This window comes from Patella vulgata, chromosome 7 (genome assembly GCF_932274485.2).
Source record: "Patella vulgata chromosome 7, xgPatVulg1.2, whole genome shotgun sequence".
Taxonomy (NCBI): Eukaryota; Metazoa; Mollusca; class Gastropoda; family Patellidae; genus Patella; species Patella vulgata.
Window position 1 is genome coordinate 58,981,354 of NC_065885.2, and position 21,602 is coordinate 59,002,955.

The 21,602-nt window shown below is 35.5% G+C and overlaps 3 long non-coding RNA genes across 3 annotated transcripts; all 3 read right to left on the reverse strand.

Annotated features, from left to right (window-relative positions):
- Positions 1-211: 211 nt before the first annotated feature.
- LOC130013539 (uncharacterized) lies at positions 212-3,360 on the reverse strand. Its single transcript, XR_008788724.1, has 3 exons — positions 3,326-3,360; positions 1,838-1,963; positions 212-1,252 (listed from the first exon to the last, which is right to left on the reverse strand). It is a non-coding gene; the product is annotated as an uncharacterized LOC130013539 (long non-coding RNA).
- A 415-nt stretch (positions 3,361-3,775) lies between these two features.
- On the reverse strand, positions 3,776-7,788 carry LOC130013540 (uncharacterized). The gene is made up of 4 exons (XR_008788725.1): positions 7,671-7,788; positions 6,836-7,132; positions 4,762-5,199; positions 3,776-3,809 (listed from the first exon to the last, which is right to left on the reverse strand). It is a non-coding gene; the product is annotated as an uncharacterized LOC130013540 (long non-coding RNA).
- An 8,245-nt stretch (positions 7,789-16,033) lies between these two features.
- On the reverse strand, positions 16,034-21,109 carry LOC130013538 (uncharacterized). Its single transcript, XR_008788723.1, has 6 exons — positions 20,864-21,109; positions 20,009-20,419; positions 18,871-18,895; positions 18,418-18,449; positions 17,663-17,788; positions 16,034-17,096 (listed from the first exon to the last, which is right to left on the reverse strand). It is a non-coding gene; the product is annotated as an uncharacterized LOC130013538 (long non-coding RNA).
- Between the last annotated feature and the right edge of the window lie 493 nt (positions 21,110-21,602).

Here is a 21,602-nt window from a genome sequence, read left to right on the forward strand (position 1 = left end):
CAATCCAGGTTTTATAATTAAGGGATTATCCCATTTCCCCAATCCAAGTTTTATAATTAAGGGATTATCGAGTTTGAATTGTTTACTAGTGGGTATTATCTGCACATACTGGGTGAGTAATATGCATGCTGAATGTAAAATAAGAGAGTAAAAACAGGGCTGTGATAACTTCACTTACCGGTAAAGACAAAATAAAGTCATCTACTTAATAACCAGGTTGTTGTTTATTACAAATTTAACGTCCAATACATTTTACATGACATTATGGACAGGTTGATTTAATTAAGGAGTAATCAAAGAATAAAAAAAAACTATAATCACGAGTGTCCTTGCTTTAAAGATGCATTCTGTAAGATTCAGATAAAGAGCTGTCCGTTCTTGCTATACACGTTCAAAAACAGTAATGCAAAATGAATATTATATTCTGAGCGACGTTTTCACTGCTGGAAGTTTTGACAAGATGTGGCATAGATTGATTATTTACGCAACAGCGATACTTGTTATTCTAGACTTAGCCTCGATTCACCATTTTCAAATTAAATCATTAAAAGGCTACCGTGGTTTAATCCGTTTACTTCTCCATCATGCGATGGCCTAAAGAGTTGATTATAGGCTTTCCATGTGAGTAAATATCTCAATAATAGTCTATATAACTTTTGAAGCCAGAATAAAGACCTGTAATTAATAGGCCGATTTAGCTCTTAACGCATGCATATTTAAAAGGTTCCTAAGACCTTAAAGGGTAAATGAGGGGACGTTATGAAATCAGGGTTAGACACACATTTGAAAGTCAATTTACAACACAAAGATAACTAATACTGAGGTATTTACAGTAAAACAATCAATGAACTACGTACTAAATATAAAATTGATTGCGTGACTTTTCCTGAATCAGTTTTCGTATACGTTCTAATCATTTACATCCGATAGAAGTACGGACGGCATAAATTAAAATAATCTACTAATAATAAAATCCAGTACTTTTATTAGGTACGCGAGGGTCAAATTCCATGGGCTATTGTTACAACTCCACAACAGAGGGTGCTATTTAAAAGGTTTTCCGCTTTGGTTTACAATGTACAGCCCTTTCAATACATCCAACCAACACCAAAATATAAATCTATGCTTTAGACAGTTAAGCTATTTATGTGTAGTTTCTGTTTCATGCCAAATGTTGATTCTTATTCCGTCGAGTCTTGCGTCCTCTCCATGTTCTCATAAAGTAAGTTATCTCCCTTGGTAGCGGCAGTATCTGTAAATATTATTATAAAAAGCCTATTAAAGATAGAACCATAGTAGCAACCATTCAACTGAATTAACACGTAATCTAATAAATATATTTAGTTTATCTATGCTTAGTTTGTTTATGGTTTGTAATGGTATTAACAATCATCGCCACACACATATTGCGACCAACATGATGTGTAACACGACCATTTGTTACACTGTCTGCAAAACGGCACCAAAAATAGATAGCAATGTCCGTCTTCACATCTTCGCATCCGATAATTCTCCCCCTTACGTTGTTTTTCGAAAGGACTTTTCCACGGACTCATATGTTACAATTTATTTTCTTCTAAATACGTTTTTATATCACACAGGATAAATAGGTACAACATAAGTCTATTGAACTTAACAATAAAATGGCTTTCGCTCTCCCTCAACTCCGCATTAGCCAGAGCATATAACGCCTGAACAACTTACATCCTTAATTCGTAAATAATTATAAACTCTGATGTGACAGAACTCTATATTAGAAGAGTGTACATCTATTTGGCTTTATTATCACAAAGAGCTATTGGAGAAACGTCCGAGGCCACGTAAATTTACAACTCACCGGAAGCTTGGTTATCGTATTCTTGTATTTGTTCTGGGGACGTGTCTGGAACCAAGCCAACATTAATACTTGTATACTGATTGTCATCTCTGGTATCCAGCTCTAATCCTTCATAATTTGAACCTTCTACAATGAAAGAGGAGAAAAGACACATATTCATTGACAACCCCACAAAAATTCCTAAAGTTCTACTCAGCTCACGCCTAGATACGAACACTTTCTGACGCCATCCATTTTTACTTTCACTTTTGTTCCATCAATGTCACGTGTTCTAGATCCGGGTGATTTACCAACCAAGGGCTGTAGGACAGACTTCAGTCCAGTATGTGAATGACAGAGTGGCCCAAATTACCCTCTGGTTTTATTATTGTTTAAATGTGTGAATTAGTATTCTTGAAAAGCGTCCGTTTGATTTCGTATCCATCAAATTCAAACCCACTTTAGAATCTCAATGATAACAGGACAAAATGACATGTAAATATCTGCTGTGAATTCAAACAGCTTTTTCAATAGTACTGTTCTACATGCCCATTGTTTATCCTTGTGAGTATTCTCATCTTTGTACCAAATAAAAACAACCCACCCCATCTTAATCTACATATCAGTGGGTGTTGTTAACAATACTAATGTACATGCCTATTGTTTCTCTCTGTGAGCAGTGCTGGATTAACCATAAGGCAAATTAGTCACGTGCCTTAGGGCCAGCCAAAAATCCAGGCCACAAAATAATAAAGTAAAACGTTTTTGATAATTATCAGGTGGTGACAAAAATGCTTGCCTTTATTTTTATGTAAATAAATTGCATCCTTCTTCATCTACGCGTTTGTCCTTTAAAGCTTTCCATACTCTGGCAAAGGGTTGACATGATGTTTCGTCCCTTTATACACGTGAGGTTTGTTGTAATCTAGCTAGGCAATGAATGGGAATATGTAGTCTACTTATAGTAAATACAGTACTGTCAATGTTCTGAATTTGTTTGTAATATATTTTCTGTTGCTAAATTTAACTTAATTCCTTTTGTCAATGCGCCCATAATATCTGTATTTTCAGGCCACCTATCAAAATGTGCCTTAGGGCCAGCAGAGACTTAATCCGGCACTGCCTGTGAGTATTCTCGTCTTTGTACAAACATAAACAACCCGGCCATCTTAATCAGAGTATACACTATCAACTTTCCAGTAACATGTTGACCAACAAGAATTGTATTTCCTTTCTTTCTTTGGCCCGCCTATTGACACACATTTTGCCCCGTAAACAAATACACGGCCCATCTTAAGCAGAGTGTACTCTATCAACTTCTACGTAACATGTTGACCAAATTGTTGATCAACAAGAATTGTATTTCCATTCTTTCGATAACATGTTGGTCGACATATTGACAAACATTTTACTGTGTATACCTAGGAGTTGATAATGTGTACAGACCTTCAGTTAAGGTGTTCAGTTTCCATACAGCACCCCAACCCAATTACAACAGATAATACTTACCGTTAATTATATTATTGGGTGAGGTAACGGGTCTGTAAAATAGAAGATTTATTTTTAATGCATAACTCTAAACCAATTCTACCATGAGTAACACAGGTCACAAAATCCATCTTAAATGGCGGGCAAAAACAATAAATACCAAATAATATTTTTATATTTGTAAATTATTATTTATAACGACCGAACTTAATACTGTGTTGTAGTATTACGCTACCATATTTAATAAGTGTGTGTTTTGGCGGGTTCACGAATGGAACATGTTATTTACTTTGTACTGTGCAGCAATTATTGCTCGATACCCCCGCCCCTCCTCCTTCTCTTCAAACATACTGAATACAGAACAGATATTCTAAATTTAAAATATTTGTACATATACTACATTGCACACAATTACTTCAATGGGTATAAAATTATATAATTGTAATTAATGATTTAGATTCAATATATCATGTTACTCACGTGATTCTACTTATTGCCTCGGATTCTAAAACAAAAATAAAAAATAAAACTGTGTTATCACTATCGGGATCAAAATTAGTCACATAATATTACATTATAACAGTGAATACTACAAGATGCTTTATATAAGATATGTTTAAAGGTTCGTACACACCAAGATTATTATTCTGTCCATTATAAATATAAGCAGCAATGAACGTAATGGTCCATTATAAATATAAGCATCATTGGACATCATGGTCCATTAATTATATACAAGTCTGTTGCTTTTCTTTTGTTTGTATTTTCCAGCGTGGCTTCCCCTTGTCAGTGGGTTCAGGACGGAGGGCATGACAATGACAGTGTCTAGCCGTTCGGATGGTACAAAATACTGAGGTCCAGTGTGCTCATTGGCGCCAACGTAAACGAACCATTGACAGTTGGTATTCGAAATAAGTGGAGGGCGTGGCATAGTGCCGACCTCTGGGCAAATTTTCCCCTTTATGGCGTACGCCCGTCTTGATTAGCTTAGTCAGTGCAGACACGTAGGACGTTAAACTCCATTTCATTTCAATTGTTTGGGGGATAAGATGGGGTTTCCATTTTAGGCAGTCCAAGTGGGCATATACATAGTCCACCGTAATTAAACGTCACAATTACCCGTCAACAGTAATCCATATTTCTTTTCAATACAATAACAGATTAATACAATATGAAGTAATCGAAGGTATTTAAGTCGATAACCATTTTACTGGTCAATATGAGATATACGACTAACAGGAGAATACAGTTGATAAAACAACACACAGAACCAAAACCTTACCGTTGGACAGAACCATAAACACAGGCATTATCCAAGTCTTTAATGGTACTTGTTGACTTTATAATGGTTAATATCAGATACAATAAGTCAGTTTCCTTACTCTTAGTTTTGGCTGTTGCCCTTCTAATGGTTAATATCAGATACAGGGGATAAAACTATAAGTTAGTATCCTTACCTTTAGTTTTGATTGTTGACCTTCTAATGGTTAGCATCAGATATGCGACCATTAAGGAGAGTGCAATGGACAATACCATAAACAAAGCCAAACACACGGCGAGTCCAGTGACAACTCCAGACTTATCTTCGTTAACACGCGGATCAGCATAAATTTTTACAGGTGATGATACACCTGTTCCAATACCATTGTTACCCGTACAGGTATAGTTACCAATGTCGCGCGACGATGTTGAATCCACTTTAAATATATCTGATGTTTGATCTATCAGCTTTATACCATTTCTACTCCAAGCATAACCATATGGTGGAACTTGAGGGTTTGCGTTCTGAACGAAACATATCAATAAGAGTTGTCCCCCTTCAGCAATGATTGTGGAAGTTTTTTCAACAATGGCTATGGAAGTTGATTTTGTTACAATATGGATATTGGGTGAATCTGTAAAAAAAGATGAAAGCAACAGTTGAAAATCCTAAAATTAAAACATCACCTCCAATCTGAAAACGTCAGCATATATAAATGCAATCATAAAGGTTATTATCAAATATTAGTTTGATATCTAATATGTCCACAACAAGTGTGATTATATTAAATATTATCACCCAATAATACATTCTACAGTAGATATCGCTGGTGTAATATATTTCATACTGCGATATCTCCTTAGGAGATATTGATTTACATGAATTTGATTGGTTAGTAAGTTGTAGAGGGACTACTTTTTTATTTTCAAAGAACAGTTCATTTCTTATTTAAAGTAGCTTTTTTTAAATTAAAAATGAACTATTGTTATTTAGTTGACCTTGATGGAAACACTGGGTCAATATAAAGGACTTTGCAATGGGTGAATTGCTGTCAAAAATGTTGTATCACTATGCCGTAATGTAATCTGGTACAGTAAAAGTGAAATCTACAGCAAATAATTATATATTTTTTTTATTTGTGCATGTAAGAAAGGATTGGGTGATAAATAAAATCTCTTACTTGTCTTTTTTGATATCAAAAAAGACTCGTAGGAAATTCTCTATTTATTATTAAATATTAGCTTGATATCCAACATGTCCACAATACGTGTGATTATATCAAATATTATTATTAAATATTAGTTTGATATTTAACATGTCCACAACACATCGTATGATTATATCTAATATTATTATTAAATATTAGTTTGATATCTAACATGTCCACAACACGTATGATTATATCACATACACAGGCAGGGGGGGGGGGGGGGGTAATGATCTGGACCTATCAATGTTTTATATACATTAAACGCACGTGTTAACCCATGGGACCACCAAGAAATATAAAGAGTCGTTTCTATAAACGTTCAAGGTTTTACCTTTAGCCAAAGTTGCGTTTTGTCTGTTAACAACGTATTATTTGTTACGTTTACTTGTAACTACAAATATTTCAGAATAAAAATTATCTATCCGCGTATTTATATTCAGTCTCCTAAAATTTATACTTAAGTTCCAAATAAGATTTAAGCGATCACACAGGCAAATCTGACAAATTTGAAAATATATTTAGCCATAGTGGTTTTCTCTCAGAATAATTCATAGATTTTCCACTTTTTCACATAAAATACCTTTACCACAAATTATATATGTATGTATATTTTAGTATGCTGTTGATGTTAATACATCAATTATTTACCTTTCTCTCATAATTCATAGATTTTACAAATAAGTCGATAAAATAGCAATTTTTTGGTTTGGTGATTTTTTACAATGTTCTCTTAAAACAGTCCCAAAAATACCTTTTATTACAAATTATTTATTTTTTTATATTTTTAGTAATACAAGTCCATGCTCCAATAAAATTTCGCTTTCTCTCACAATTCATAAAAAAGCGAATTTTCTGTGTGTGTTGGAAGGGGGGGGGGTGTCCACTTTTTTACGATTTTCTCTTAAAAACATCCTACAAATACTCTTTCAACAAATTGCATTATTGTATATTTTTAGTATGTTGCTAATACAAGTCTATTAGTTTCAGGTTGGGCAATTTCAATGTTAGGTTATTGACTAGGCTAGAGGCAAAGATTGTCACTTTTCGATTCTGAACTTACACATTACATCCAGTTTGAGAAAATCCGTTTGAACTGTGCCATAACCATTAAAAGCTGAACAATAAAGAGTGTGATTATTCAGTTGTTTGTCCAGTGTTAGTCTTAGTCTGCTTGTTGATACTCCATCCTCAATATCTGTTGTTATATCTTCATATAGCCTATTATCTGCAGTGTCTATATACCACGTGATGTTGGTTGTAGGGTACGTCACTTCCGCCTTACATGTTATATCTATGGACTGACTAGCAATAAATCTTCTGTTTTCTGGACGAATAAATATCACGTTTCCAGTTAGTTCTAAAACGATAAAAATCACAAAAACAAAAGAAAAAAATTAATTTGGTATTGTAATGTTTGAATTAGACAATTTCGGTTGTTTGATTGGCTGCAGTTTTCCAAAACGAGATGAAATTTATCCCACCGCCAACACCTTCCTCCTCAAAGACCCGATATAAATCCACCAGCCCCTCAAAATATATTAATATGGTAATTTTGTTATTTGATCCGTTGGTGTTTTTCAACGCCTGTTGATGGCCATTTGACTATCAACATAAAATATCAACGAAAGTATTGTCTTTTACATAGTATTATGTAAATATAAGTGACCTAGCGGATGACCACGTGCTGCACGCGTTGTGCCTATAACTCTGAACCCTGAAGCGGTAGGTCAACGCCATCAGGCCTATGTTGCTCCCCGGTCCGAGGTACCGTTATACACCAAACTACAGCCTTGGGACAATATTAGTATAGATATAAACAATAATCTACTCTTCAAATCGCCACCAGGATAGTTTTTATTGCAGTAGGTCAGGTATAATATTGATAATATCATTACCTTTAACATCGAGTGTATTTCTGGCAGAAATTCCGAGGTAACTCTCCTGACATTTCCAAGGAACACTATCTCTTGTTTTCAACACGTTTTGTATATAGATACTAGATGTTATGTTTAAACGGTTAATCGTGGTGTTATAATAATGTCTTTAAATAGACATCTTGCAACAATCGTACTATTTCTATACCACATGATACCTTCAAAGATAGGTGTACTAAGTATACATGTAAGTGTAACTGGTTCGCCCTCCACCACATCAGATGGCTCCACAGTAATCTTGTTTAAACCTGTAAAACTCAAAATAAATAATAGTTGCCTGATTTGATGAGGCCCACCCAAGACTAAGCTATGGCGCATATTAAATTCAAACGTATAATTTTTTTATGGCGTCTAACTTCTAACTTTCTAAATTGATACATTGGGTGAGGTCAGAACAAAAGTTAATGCTAGTGTTAGAGTTTGTGTCAGTAAAAGACATAACCCTGGACTCCTTAATCTGATCTTCGGGCTTAGCGACAATATTACAATTTTTAAAAAAAATATTAAACTTTAAAACTGAAACTCATTGTAATTATCCATATTTAGTATATTCTATCTACCTTTGAGTTTATTATTAGTGGATAATTATAAGATTCATAACAACAAAACACATACTTATGGAAAACAGCTACTAGTGTATTTAAGGCGACGTTTCGTAGAGTATTCTCTCAACGTCATCAAGCTAATACAGTAAAACAGGTATGAGGCAAATATATATAGACAAAATACAACAACATAACCGAAACCATACATAGCAACAACATGATCAAAGGCCTACACCAACACTTATTAAGATAAAATAGCAAATAGAGAGTTAATTAACTTATAGTCCATGGCCAGTGAGGATGTCTTAACAACAAAAATGGAAACCATACCTTAAAACAATTAGATCAAAGGGTTGTGACACAATTTGGTAACAATATACAAAAGTAAGAAAAGAAACCGCTATGTTAAACGATCAATAAGCTGACTAAGTAGTTGCGATATTAACCGAATATGGGAGGTGATTATTATTATAGTTAAGACAATAAATAAAGGCAATGGAGTATATACAACAGATAAATGTAACATGATGAAGGGTAGATTAAATATAACTGTTATTTCATTGCACATATCTATTAACACTTGTAATTTTATGATAGGATAATTAGATATGCAATAGAGATATAGATTTAATGTAAAAACAAAAACAATTTATAACAATGAATATAGAACGATAGTAAATACAATAACTAGTCAAAAGATAACACACAGCACACTTGTACAGTTTTTAAGGAGTGGTGGTGGAACCATGCTATTATTTAAATTAGTTGATCATACGCATTGGGCAAAAATATCCCTGTGTCACGGTTAAGATCTGGGCTGTTCCTTCTGATTTGTATTGCCTCCATTATCTTCCGTGTCTTTTCTATTGGGAGATTAGATGCCAGGGTTTCGTATGACTCAATTCTGTGTCCAGGGTTGGTCTGCTGAATACAAGTCAAAGGTACTGACATAGTATGTGGGATTGTTGAATAATTCGCATAGTAATTATAATAGAATAAGGACATTGTTTGTTATAGAAAAGATATTAAACATTAAACTAGTCGTGTTGAAGAGGTACATTGACACGACCCAGATAATTGACTACTATTTATATATACAGGTAAAAATAGTAATGCAGCTGAACGTCACGACAATACCTGTAAAAATAACATGTTTTATTCGGGTGTATATAAGATAACATATACAGTAATGCTTCGATTTGTAAAGAAATGAAATGAAATGAAATGATGTGAGGTTTAACGTCCTACTGTTCTGTTCCTACTGGGCTAATGAAGACGGGGCGATTTGTAAAGACGTGTGCCTATATACTAACTGCATAGAATTGTACCCCCTCTCTTTCCAGATCAATTACTAATTGACATTGACACATTCAACTCATGCACATGTATATTTATCCACAGGGAATTAATTTAATCAGAGAGGATATATAAAGGGGTAGATTACAGATTTTTATGATAGTAGTTTGTATATAAAACATTTTCAGACCCCGATGTGAGACGCCAGGAGAGTTTAGTCCTTACGATTACTACTAGTGGGATGATATCGCATATGCATAAATAATTATTTATTTCGTGGGGGGTTGGATGGCCCTATCATGAGGTCTGTCATTTAGTCAACTGGTGTGGTTTCGATTCCCCGGTTGTACGTGACAAGGAGTAGGGTCGCCTGTCCAGCCTCGTGGGTTTCTCCGGTTCCTCCGGTTTCCCTCCACTGCTAAAGACCCCTAAGCGCAAGCGAACTATTGAAATAAAATTGAACCATGTGTTAGTCCCGAAACGACCCTGTCGAGTGGACGTTGAACCCCATCTCTCTCTTTCGTTCGTTCGTTCCTAAGGTTTTACGTCCACTTCCACCTAAGGTGATATCGTAGACACATCTCTCTAGCCTGGAGGTCGGGTGTTCGGATGAGACGAAAAACCAAGGTCCCGTGTACACATTGGAGTTCAGTTAAAAGATCACTTGACAGTTGGAATTCGATTTAAGAGTAGGCCGTAGTCCCGCTGTCCGGGCAAAATTTCCCTCATAGCACACTGATTGGCGTATGTCCTTCTTCATTAGCCCAGTTCGGAGCAAAACAGTAGGACGTTAAACCCCCATTTCATTTCGGAGCAGAACAGTAGCTCGTAAAACCCCATTTTATTTCATTTCATTTCATTTGTAATAGGACGATTTAACTCTTACATAATGCATCTTTAAGCGGTCGTTAAGACCCTAAAGAGTAAATAAGGCGACGTTACTCTAAAAAAATGAAATCGGGGTTAGACACACACGTGAAAGCCAATTTACAACAAAGATAATTAATACTGATGTATTTACAGTAAAACAATCAATGAACCACGTGACTTGTCCATGATTAGTTTTTATGTAAGTTCTAATCATTTAGATCCGATTAAAGTACGGCTAAGTTTGTCGACTAATCATTTAGATCCGATTAAAGTACGTCTAAGTTTGTCGACTAATCATTTAGATCCGATTAAAGTACGGCTAAGTTTGTCGACTAATCATTTAGATCCGATTAAAGTACGGCTAAGTTTGTCGACTAAGCATAAATTAAAATAATCTGCTAATAATAAAATCCTGTACTTTTATTGGGTACTGACTGATATGTGACGTATATATAGTACGCGGGGGTCAAATTCCATGGGCTATTCTTACTCCACAACAGAGGGTGCTATTTAAAAGGTTTTCTATAAAGGTGCATTATTACCCCTATCCTCCTAGGCGTTAACACAATACCGAGGTCAAAAGTAATATGCGAAGTGTTATCTACATGCCCGACCCACAGGGGCAGAGTGACGGCCATTTCTTGTATTTGTTTGTTTTTCGTCTACAGGCTGCATTTCTTAAAGGAGCTAAGTCGCTAATATTTGGGACCTAGAAATTGACACAAATGGGTCGCAACGCATACAAGAATGTAGTATGAATGTATATAAATTGATTTAAATTCAATCGTTTCTGTTTTTACTGTAATTTCTAATCAGTTAGGTTCGGCGAAATACGCCAGTATTCTGAATCGAATTTCAATCTCTAGCGTCTGGTTATTCCAGTCTACGCCGATAGTATTTATTTGCAATGCTCTCCAGATAAGAATATAGCGTCACCGTTTGACATAACTTGTGGAATATGCCTAGCCTCGTTTTTCGAGTCCCTTATTACAAATAGGGCTGAAACGCATTATAGTACACGATTCGTGTACTAATTGTAAAATGTTTATTTTGTCTTAAATATTGGATATCAGAAGGCTATCTTTTCCCGTTAAGATCACAACATCAATGTTGATTTAAACCGACAAATAAATCGTGTTTTCAATGTCGAAGATTTTGGATGATATTGAGTTAGAGACTTAGCTACTTTAACATATCATCTTGAAACTTTGCATACTTATACTTTAAACCCTAATTTTCATCAAATGTTGTTATTCTTTCGCGTGATATGATTATTAAGACAGTTGAATGAAATAACTGAACATGAAGCTGTAATGTGGACGTATATTGCCGCCCCCCCCCCTGTCTGTGAGCATGTGTGTCTGTGTGTCTGTGTGTCGCCTACAGGCCGCAATTCTTAAGTGATCGTCTTGAAACTATACCCTATTGATGGTACATGCCCGACCCACAGGGGCAGAGTGACGGCCATTTCTTGTATTTGTTTGTTTTTCGTCTACAGACTGCATTTCTTAACATATCATCTTTAAACCCTAAGGAACACCCCTATTGATTGTAATGCATGCCTAACCCCCAGAGGCAGAGTCACGCCCATTTTCTTTTTGTGTGTCTGTGTGTCTTCTAGGGCCACAAATCTTAATCGATCGTCTTGAAAACTTTTCATATTTATTCCTTATACCCTAAGGATGACCCCTGGGTGTCATGGTGACTAAGTGGATAAGACGCTAGCTCGCTAGCCTGGAGGTCGGGTTCGATCCCTGCATTGGCCGAGAAGGTTCATCCAGATCTTCCGGCGTGATTCCCCCTTATCAGTGATGCAGGACGGAGGGCCTGATAAGGACAGCTCTCTAATCGTTCGGATGAGACGAAAAACCGAGGTCCCGTGTACACATTGGCTTGCACTTTGAAGATCCCTTGACATTTGGAATTCGATATAAGAAAAGTGCCGCTGTCTGGGTAAAATTTCCCTCATAGCAGAACAGTAGGACGTTAAACACCATTTCATTTCATTCATTCCGATTGCGACAAAAATATCGAGCGTGTTTCATGTGCTAGACTTGTAAAAACTTAAGGAAATAGTTATTGGCTCACCATGGAAAATGCCCTCTATAGGCGATTTTCATTTTTGTGTAAAGGCGTCGCAATTCATAATTTGATCGATGCTCATGATAAACATGTAAAGCTTCAATGAAGAGAACTGTTATCATTTTAATAACAGAACTAGCATGAACTAGAATAAAATTGCACAATTTACGCTGAACAAATACAGACGTTGGATCATACATGGTCTTAATTTAGGAATTGCACGAATAAAAGTTTAGACGATAGCGTGACATTAAGAAATTTAGAATTTTGAATGTAATATACCGCCATATTAAACCGCCTACGTGTAAATTCGATGAAATGTCGTGTATATTCGTTACTACTTCAGGGTTTTTTAGACCCGACAACTCGTATTGAAATACAAGTAGCAATAATACCTTACCCGACTGATAGGTAAATATCTCCTATCAGACCCATAGCTACCCGACTGACTATATGACTGACTGAAGGTATGACAACCGTTTGCGTGGCACGACTATGATTTAAAAGTACGTATTGAAAGTAATAATGATACCTTACTTCACTGACAGATTAATATCTCCCATCAGCCCCATGGCTACCCGACTAACTATATGCCTGAATGTATGGCAACCATACAACTTTTCACAAAAGAATTGTTACATACCTTCACTGATGGAACAGACAGAAAGACAGAATACCACCAATATCGTCAACGTGTTCATCATGTTGAGGAGTTGATAATATAGTGTGTTATTGAAATATTTTCATGACAAAAAAGAAGTAAAATATAAACTATAAGTATTTTTATTATGTCATATTGATGTAACTTAATAATGTATATCTATATCCATACACGTAGCCTATACGACAGTGCAGGAATACATATTAGGGACTAAGGCTAACATCACACGAAGATACAATGCCTAACTCATTTAATCTTCACATTTTGCACGCCTCCTGTTTGACATATTTATATACCTCATCTTGTATCCCTTCTGTCCGTTTTTAACTTCTGATATTCTTTATAAAGACAAAATACAGACTAAAAACACTTATATGGATATAATACGTCTGAATTTATTAACATGCTAATATGTATTAACATTTATTAACTTACGGTGCTTGATCGTTTACAATACAGACCCATCAATTGTGGAATAAGCTCCTATTTGTCTTCAGAAGTTCTACCTGTTTATCTTGTTTTAAATCACAATTGATTTGTTCTTTAGTTAGACAAGCTTTAGATTTATAAATTTATTTTTACTATTTCTATTATACAACTTTATCGAATTTTCAAATCCACTATACTTTGGTTTTAAATTATTATAAATTCTAAATTGTATGTTTATATTTATACAACTTTATAGGGTCTGAGTTTTTATAACTTTATAGAGTTTTCTTAAATTATTATAGATTCTTAAATGTATGATTTCTCATATTTAACGTGTATATTGTACAACACATCTAAACACTTTTTTAAAAGCGTGCGCTATGCAAGTGATTTTTATAATGATAATAATAATATAATAATCCATCTACCCCTTTATTGATGTCACCCAACTCCGGCACGTGTGTTCTTGGCTTATATACGTTTATGTCAGTTTTCGTTGGCTTGCTTGATATAGGAGGTCATGTACAATAAAATTTTATGCTGAATACAAGTCAAAGATACTAACATAGAATGTGAGATTGGTTGAATAACTATATGTGTTCATGCAGTAAATATAATACAATATATTAGTTGAATACATCTCTTGTTACATGTATTGTAAGGACATAGTTTGCTATATAAGACAATAGCTGAGATCCCGGATCTGCCCGGGTTGTCCCCGGTCACAAATATTCGTATTGAAAGAGGGATAGTAACATTGACACATATATATATATATATATATATATATAAAGAAGCTACTGGAGCTGAACTTCACGTCAATACCTCTAAAAATGACATCTTTTGTTCGGGTGTAAGGTATAAGGGACGTAGTGTTGAGATAATAGAGACTTTTGGCAAGCGGATTTTTCCCATCCGTATCCCGTATCCGTATCGTATACGTGATACGTTGCGTCAATGTAGTTTTAGAGTTTTGGCAGATTTTAGAAATTTTTGGTTTCACTAATGTATCATTTCAGAAAGTTTAGCCCGTAGATCAACCAGTATGCAGACAGGCGAGAAAAATATGAAAATTCCGAGAACAACCCATCAAAAATAATGATTAAATTGCAGTCGTTATCACTGTTAAAATCACATCAAATATACACCTTCGTGTTCTAGGATACACAAAGATTCATAAAAACGCTATGATGCCACATTTCAGCGTCTAAAAGTAGCAAAAACGACGGTAAGAAGACGACAGTGTTATACGGACCATTTCCGTATGAAAGCCGTTCCATACGTGCTGCCGTATCCGTGTGCCGTATCACGTATGAGAAATACACAGACATTGATACGGATAAGCGATACGGACCAGGAAATTACGCTTGCCAAAAATCTCAATTATGGCTGTTCAACTTATGCATATTATTTTAATCGGAGAGGATACGGGGTAGATTACAATTTTTATGACAGTGGTTTAAATAAATCATTTAATTGAGACGCAGATGTGAGACAACAGGTCAGTTTACGTCGTTACTGCTAGTGGGGATTATATCGCATACCAATGTCCCTAAGAGAAAAAGACCATGAAGATTGAAGGCCCGTAAAGGGGGGTGGGAAAGAAAGTGCTAAATACAAATTAGCTGTCCAGCACCAAAGGGTTCCGATTTAATGTGACAAATAAAAACTTCTATTCACGCGGAAAAGGAAAGATGGACGCCCATATAGAAAGTTACAGTTGTGCATAAAAATAAATGTTACTCTTATAACTAGGTGCTGGTTTATTTTCGTATTTACTGGTAAGGCACACTTGAGTCAACCATGACATGAAATGGGGTTTAACGTCCTAGTGTTCTGAACTAACTGGGCTAATGAAGACCGGTATACACAATAAAGTGTGCTATGAGGGGGGATGTTGCCCGGGCAGCAGCTGTACAACACACTTGGGTCAGATTAACGTCCTAATTTTCGGAACCGACTGGGCTAAGGAAGATGGATAAACGCCGTAAAGTGTGCTACGAGGGAAATTATGTCCGGATAGCTACAGTACGTCCTACCCATTTTTCGAATTCCATTTTTACGTGCACGCCAATATGTAAACAGCACCTCGGTTGTTCGTCTCATCCGAAAGACTAGATAATTTTCCTTGTCAGTCCACCCGTTCAACACTAAGAAGACAAGAAGATTTTCTCGGCGAACAAAGGGAGTGAGCCCAACACTCCCTGGTTGGCGAGTTAGCGTCTCACTTACTGAGCCATCTGAGTAAGACGATAAACGAGACAACTTAAGGGGGCATTGTCTGTCCGAGATTTCTTATTGACCACGTGTTTGTTTTCTTCGATTCAAGTTCATTCTGGTAAGGATCTATTCACGTTTTTACCGTCGATGAAAGACAAACACTCCGAAAACAATATACAGCACAAAAACTAAAAGATACATTAAAAGCAACAATTTATACAATGAAAACAATTAAAACAATGTATAAAATAAAAGCAATTTAAAAATATGAAAGTAATTCGTACAATAAAAACATTTTATAAAATCAAAACAATTTATTAAATGAAAATTATTTATACAATGAAAACAATTTAAACAATTAAAATGAAATGAAATGAAATGGGGTTTGACGTCCTACTATTAATCAATTAAAAAGCAATGTATAAAATGAAAGCAATTTAAAAAAAATGAAAGCAATTTATTATACAATGAAAACATTTTCTTTTAAATGAAAAACAATTTTATAAAATGAAAAGCAATGATATTATTGTAATGATATTATTAAAGCGTGTCCTGTTTACATCGGAGGGTAACAACAAACTAACCCGGTTTTTCCCAATCCAAGTTTACAAGAATGGAAGTTTTCAGAAAATGTGGCTTGGGTGGTTTATTATTGTAATAAACTAAGAAATTGAGTGGCGATGCTTTAAGGGGTTTTTAATAAGAGTAAACAATGGGACGTTACTCTAAAAATAATAAAATCATGGTCGAAAGTCAATTTACAACATAAAGATATCTAATACTTAGGTATTTACAGTAAAACAATCAATGAACTACGTACCAAATATATCATTTATTGCAAGATTTATCCTAGATCAGTTTGTATATAAGTTCTAATAATTTAGATACGATAAAAGTACATCTCAAGTTTGTCGGCATAAATTAAAATAATCTACTAATAATAAAATCCAGTACACTGATAAGTGACGTATATATAGTACGCGAGCGTCAAATTCCACAAGCTATTGTTACAACTCCACAACAGAGGCTGCTATTTATTTTTTTTTCTATAAAGGCGGAGCCTGTGTACCTACTATACGTGATTTTCCACTCTCTTTTGCGATTGTACAGTACACCCCTCCCCCCCCCCTAACACATGTATATAATTTTCCGCTTTTGTTTAGACAGTTCAGCTATTTATGTGCGGTTGCTGTTTCACGACAAATGTTGATTTTTATTCCGTTCATGCTTGCGCCCTCTCCACGTTTTCATAAAGTGAGTTATCTCCGTTGGTAGCGACAGTATCTGTAAATATTATTATAAAAAGCCTATTAAAGATAGAACCATAGTAGCAACCATTCAACTGAATTAACCAGTAATCTAATAAATATATTTAGTTTATCTATGCGATATTTGGTAATGGTTTGTAATGGTATTAACAATCATCGCCATACATAGATTATATTGCGACCAACATGTGTAACACGACTATTTGTTACACTGTCTGCAAAACGACACCAAAAATAGATAGCAATATCCGTCTTCACATCCGATAATTCTTCCCTTTTCGTTGTTTTTCGAAAGGACTTCTCCACGGACTCATATTTTACAATTTATGTTTTTATATCACACAGGATAAATAGGTACAAGCACATGTCTAATGAACTCAAAAATAAAATGGCTTTCGGTCTTGCTCAACTTCACTCTAGTTAGAGCAGCTAGCGTCTGAACAACTTACATCAATAATTCGTAAATAATTATGAACTCTGATGTGACATAACTGTATATTAGAGGAGTGTATATCTATTTGGCTTTATTATCACAAAGAGCCATTGGAGAAACATCCGAGGCTACGTAGAGTTATAACTCACCGGAAGCTTGGTTATCGTGTTCTTGTATTTGTTCAGGAGACGTGTCTGGAACCGAGGCAACATTAATACTTGTATACTGATTGGCATCTCTGCTACCCAGCTCTAATCCATCATAATTGGAAACTTCTACCATAAAAATGGGGAAAAGAAACACTTTCATTAACAATCCCTCAAAAAGCCCATAAATTCTTCTCCGCCCACGCCACGCGGGGAAAAGAAACACTTTCATTAACAACCCCTCAAAAAGCTCTTAAGTTCTTCTCCGCCCACGCCAAGATTCGAACACGTGGTATGCAAGTCGAATGTTCTGTTGCCACCCATTTCTACTTGCAATTTTGTTCCAGTAATGTCGCGTGTTCTAGATACGGGTGATTTACAGCTCAGTCTGTGATTGATAGATTCTCCCAAATTACCTCTGGTTTTATTATTGTTTAAATGTTTGGATTTCTTGCAAAACGTCTGTTTGATTTCGCATCCACCAAATTCAAAAACACTTTAGAATCTCAATGATAACAGGACAAAATGTAAATATCGGCGCTGAATTCAGTTTGTTCAACAGTACAAACCTACATGCCTTGTTGATCAACAATAATTTTATTTCCATTCTTTCGACAACATGTTGGTCGACATATTGACAAACATTTTACTCTGTACACCTAGATGTTGATAGTGTGTTCAGACCATGGCTTAAGGGGTTCATGTACTTATCAGATTCCATATAGCACCCCAACCCAATTACAACAGATAATACTTACCGTTAATTGTATTATTGGGCGAGGTTACAGGTCTGTAAAATAGAAGATTATTTTTAATGCATATCCCATGAGAAATATAGAACACAAAATCCATCTTAAATGGAGGGCAAATACAAGACATATACCAAATAATTTTTTTATATTTGTAAATTATTATTTATAACGACCGAACTTAATACTATGTTTATGTTGTAGTATTACGCTACCATGTGTATTTTGAGTATGTGTTTTGGCGGGTTCCAGGATGGAACATGTTATTTATATACTTTGTACTGTGCAGTAGTTACTGCTCGATACCCCACCTCTCCTCCTTCTCTTCAAACATACTGAATACAGAACAGATATTTCAAATTTAAAATGTTTGTACATGTATGTTGTACAACATTACTTCAATGACTATAAAATTATATAATTATAATTAATGATTTAGATTCAATATATCATGTTACTCACGTAATTCTACTCATTTCATCGGATTCTAAAACAAAAATAAAAAAAAACTTTAAAATTATTTTATCACTTTCGTGATTAAAATTAGTCACATAATATTACATTATGACAGTGGATACTACAAGGAACCTCAAGTGGGGGACAGACGTGCGTATTTTCTCGCCCGATCGCGTCGATTTTTAAAATCGCTCTTGTGTCCTTTCACGGTGACGACGATTCTGCATGTTAGATATTTTCGTTCGATATTTTTCGCGGGCGATGAAATTCGCTCATGTGCCCGTGTCCAGCGTATATTGTTGGGCGAATAACTTATATAAGCCAATCGGAGACATGATTGATGTTATATGATCTCAAAATGTCTGCCTCCACTGCTAAAGCGTGGCTTCAAACTCCTGTACTACAAGTTGCGATTTGTCCATGGAACCCTTCTAGGTATTCTGCGTGTTATTTCTATCAAATAAATATCAAGCTACAACAGCAATCTTAAGATTTCGGCGATTCGCCCTGTAGAACAAGTCACATGATCGACGTAATTTACTCGAAGAATGTGTGACGTACAATCTCGAGACGATCGCTACAAGTGCCCGTTCGTAAAAAATCGCTGGTGAATTTTAATCGGGGCGATCAGGCAAAAAACTACCTCGTCTGCCCATATAGCCTTATAAAAAAATATGTGTAAAGGCTCGTACACCCCAAGATTATTATCCGGTCTATTATAAATATAAGCACCAATGAACATCGTGGTCCATTAATTATATATATGTCTGTTGCTTTTCTTTTGTTTGGATTTTCCACCCTAGCTTCCCCTTGTCTAGCCGTTCGGATGGTACAAAATACCGAGGTAATGTATATACGTTGGTGTCTACGTACAAGGACCATTGACAGTTGGTATTGTCAGTTTGAATTCAAAATAAGTGGAGACCGTATAGCGTAGTGCCGTCGTCGGGGCAAATTGTCCCTTATAGCACACTATATGGCGTACGCCCGTCTTTATTAGCTCAGCCGGTGCTGAAACAGAAAAGTAGGACGTTAAACTCCATTGCATCTCATTTCTTTTGTTATGGGGAATAACATTGTGTTTCTTTAGTTTTGGTTGTTGACCTTATGGTTCATTTCAGATACAATAAGTCAGTATGCTTACCTTTAGGTTTGGTTGTTGACCTAATGGTTAACATCAGATATGCTACCAGTAAGGAGAGTATAATGGACAATACCATAAACAAAGTCAAACCCACAGCGAGTCCAGTGACAACTCCAGACTTATCTTCGCAAACACGTGAAAAAACATAAACCATTACAGGTGATGATATACCTGTTCCAATACCATTGTTACCCGTACAGGTATAGTTACCGGTGTCGCACGACGATGTTGAATCCACTTTAAATATATTTGATGTTTGATCTATCAGCTTTATACCATTTCTACTCCAAGTATAACCATGTGGTGGTACTCGAGGGTTGGTGTCTTGAACAGAACATGTCAATAAGAGTTGTCCCCCTTCAGCAATGGCTATGGAAGCTGCTTCTGTTACAATATGTATAGTGGGTGGATCTAATAAAAAAAAGTTGAAAATCCTAAAATAAAAACTCACTTCCAATTTGAAAACGTCAGCATATGGAGATGCAGACATAAAGGTTATTATCAATTTATTAGTTTCATATCTAACAATTCCACAAAACGTTTGATTAAATGGTTTAAAAGCGTACATGTTAACCCATTGAGCCAACCAACTCCCCATATTGGCTGGGCAACAATTAGTAATATAGAGATTCGTTTCTCTAAAGGTTTATGGGTTTAACTTGCGTCTTGTTTATTCGGAATGTCTTAGTTGTTATGGTTATTTGTAATTATTAATTTATCAGGGTATCTATATGTAATTTCCTTCTGAAGTTTATTCTAAAGTTCCAAATAAGATTAAAGCGATGACATATCTGGCTGATTTGAAAATATATTTAGCCATAGGCAAAGCTTGTAACTTTTAGATTTTGAACTTACACATTACATCCAGTTTGAGAAAATCCGTTTGAACTTTGCCATAACCATTAAAAGCTGAACAATAAAGAGTGTGATTATTCAGATGTTTGTCCAGTGTTAGTCTGCTTGTTGATACTCCATCCTCAATATCCGTTGTTATATCTTCATATAGCTTATTATCTGCAGTGTCTATGTACCACGTGATGTTGGTTGTAGGGTACGTCACTTCCGTCTTACACGTTATATCTTTGGGCTGACCAGCAATAAATCTTGGGTGTTCTGAACGAATTAATGACAAGTTTCCAGTTAGTTCTAAAACGATAAAAATCACAAAAACAAAAGAAAAAAATTAATTTGGTATTGTAATGTTTGAATTAGACAATTTCGGTTGTTTGATTGGCTGCAGTTTTCCAAAACGAGATGAAAATTATCCCACCGCCAACACCTTCCTCCTCAAAGACCCGATATAAATCCACCAGCCCCTCAAAATATATTAATATGGTAATTTTGTTATTTGATCCGTCGGTGTTTTTCAACGCCTGTTGATGGCCATTTGACTATCAACATAAAATATCAAGGAAAGTATTGTCTTTTACATAGTATTATGTAAATATAAGTGACCTAGCGGATGACCACGTGCTGCACGCGTTGTGCCTATAACTCTGAACCCTGAAGCGGTAGGTCAACGCCATCAGGCCTATGTTGCTCCCCGGTCCGAGGTACCGTTATACACCAAACTACAGCCTTGGGACAATATTAG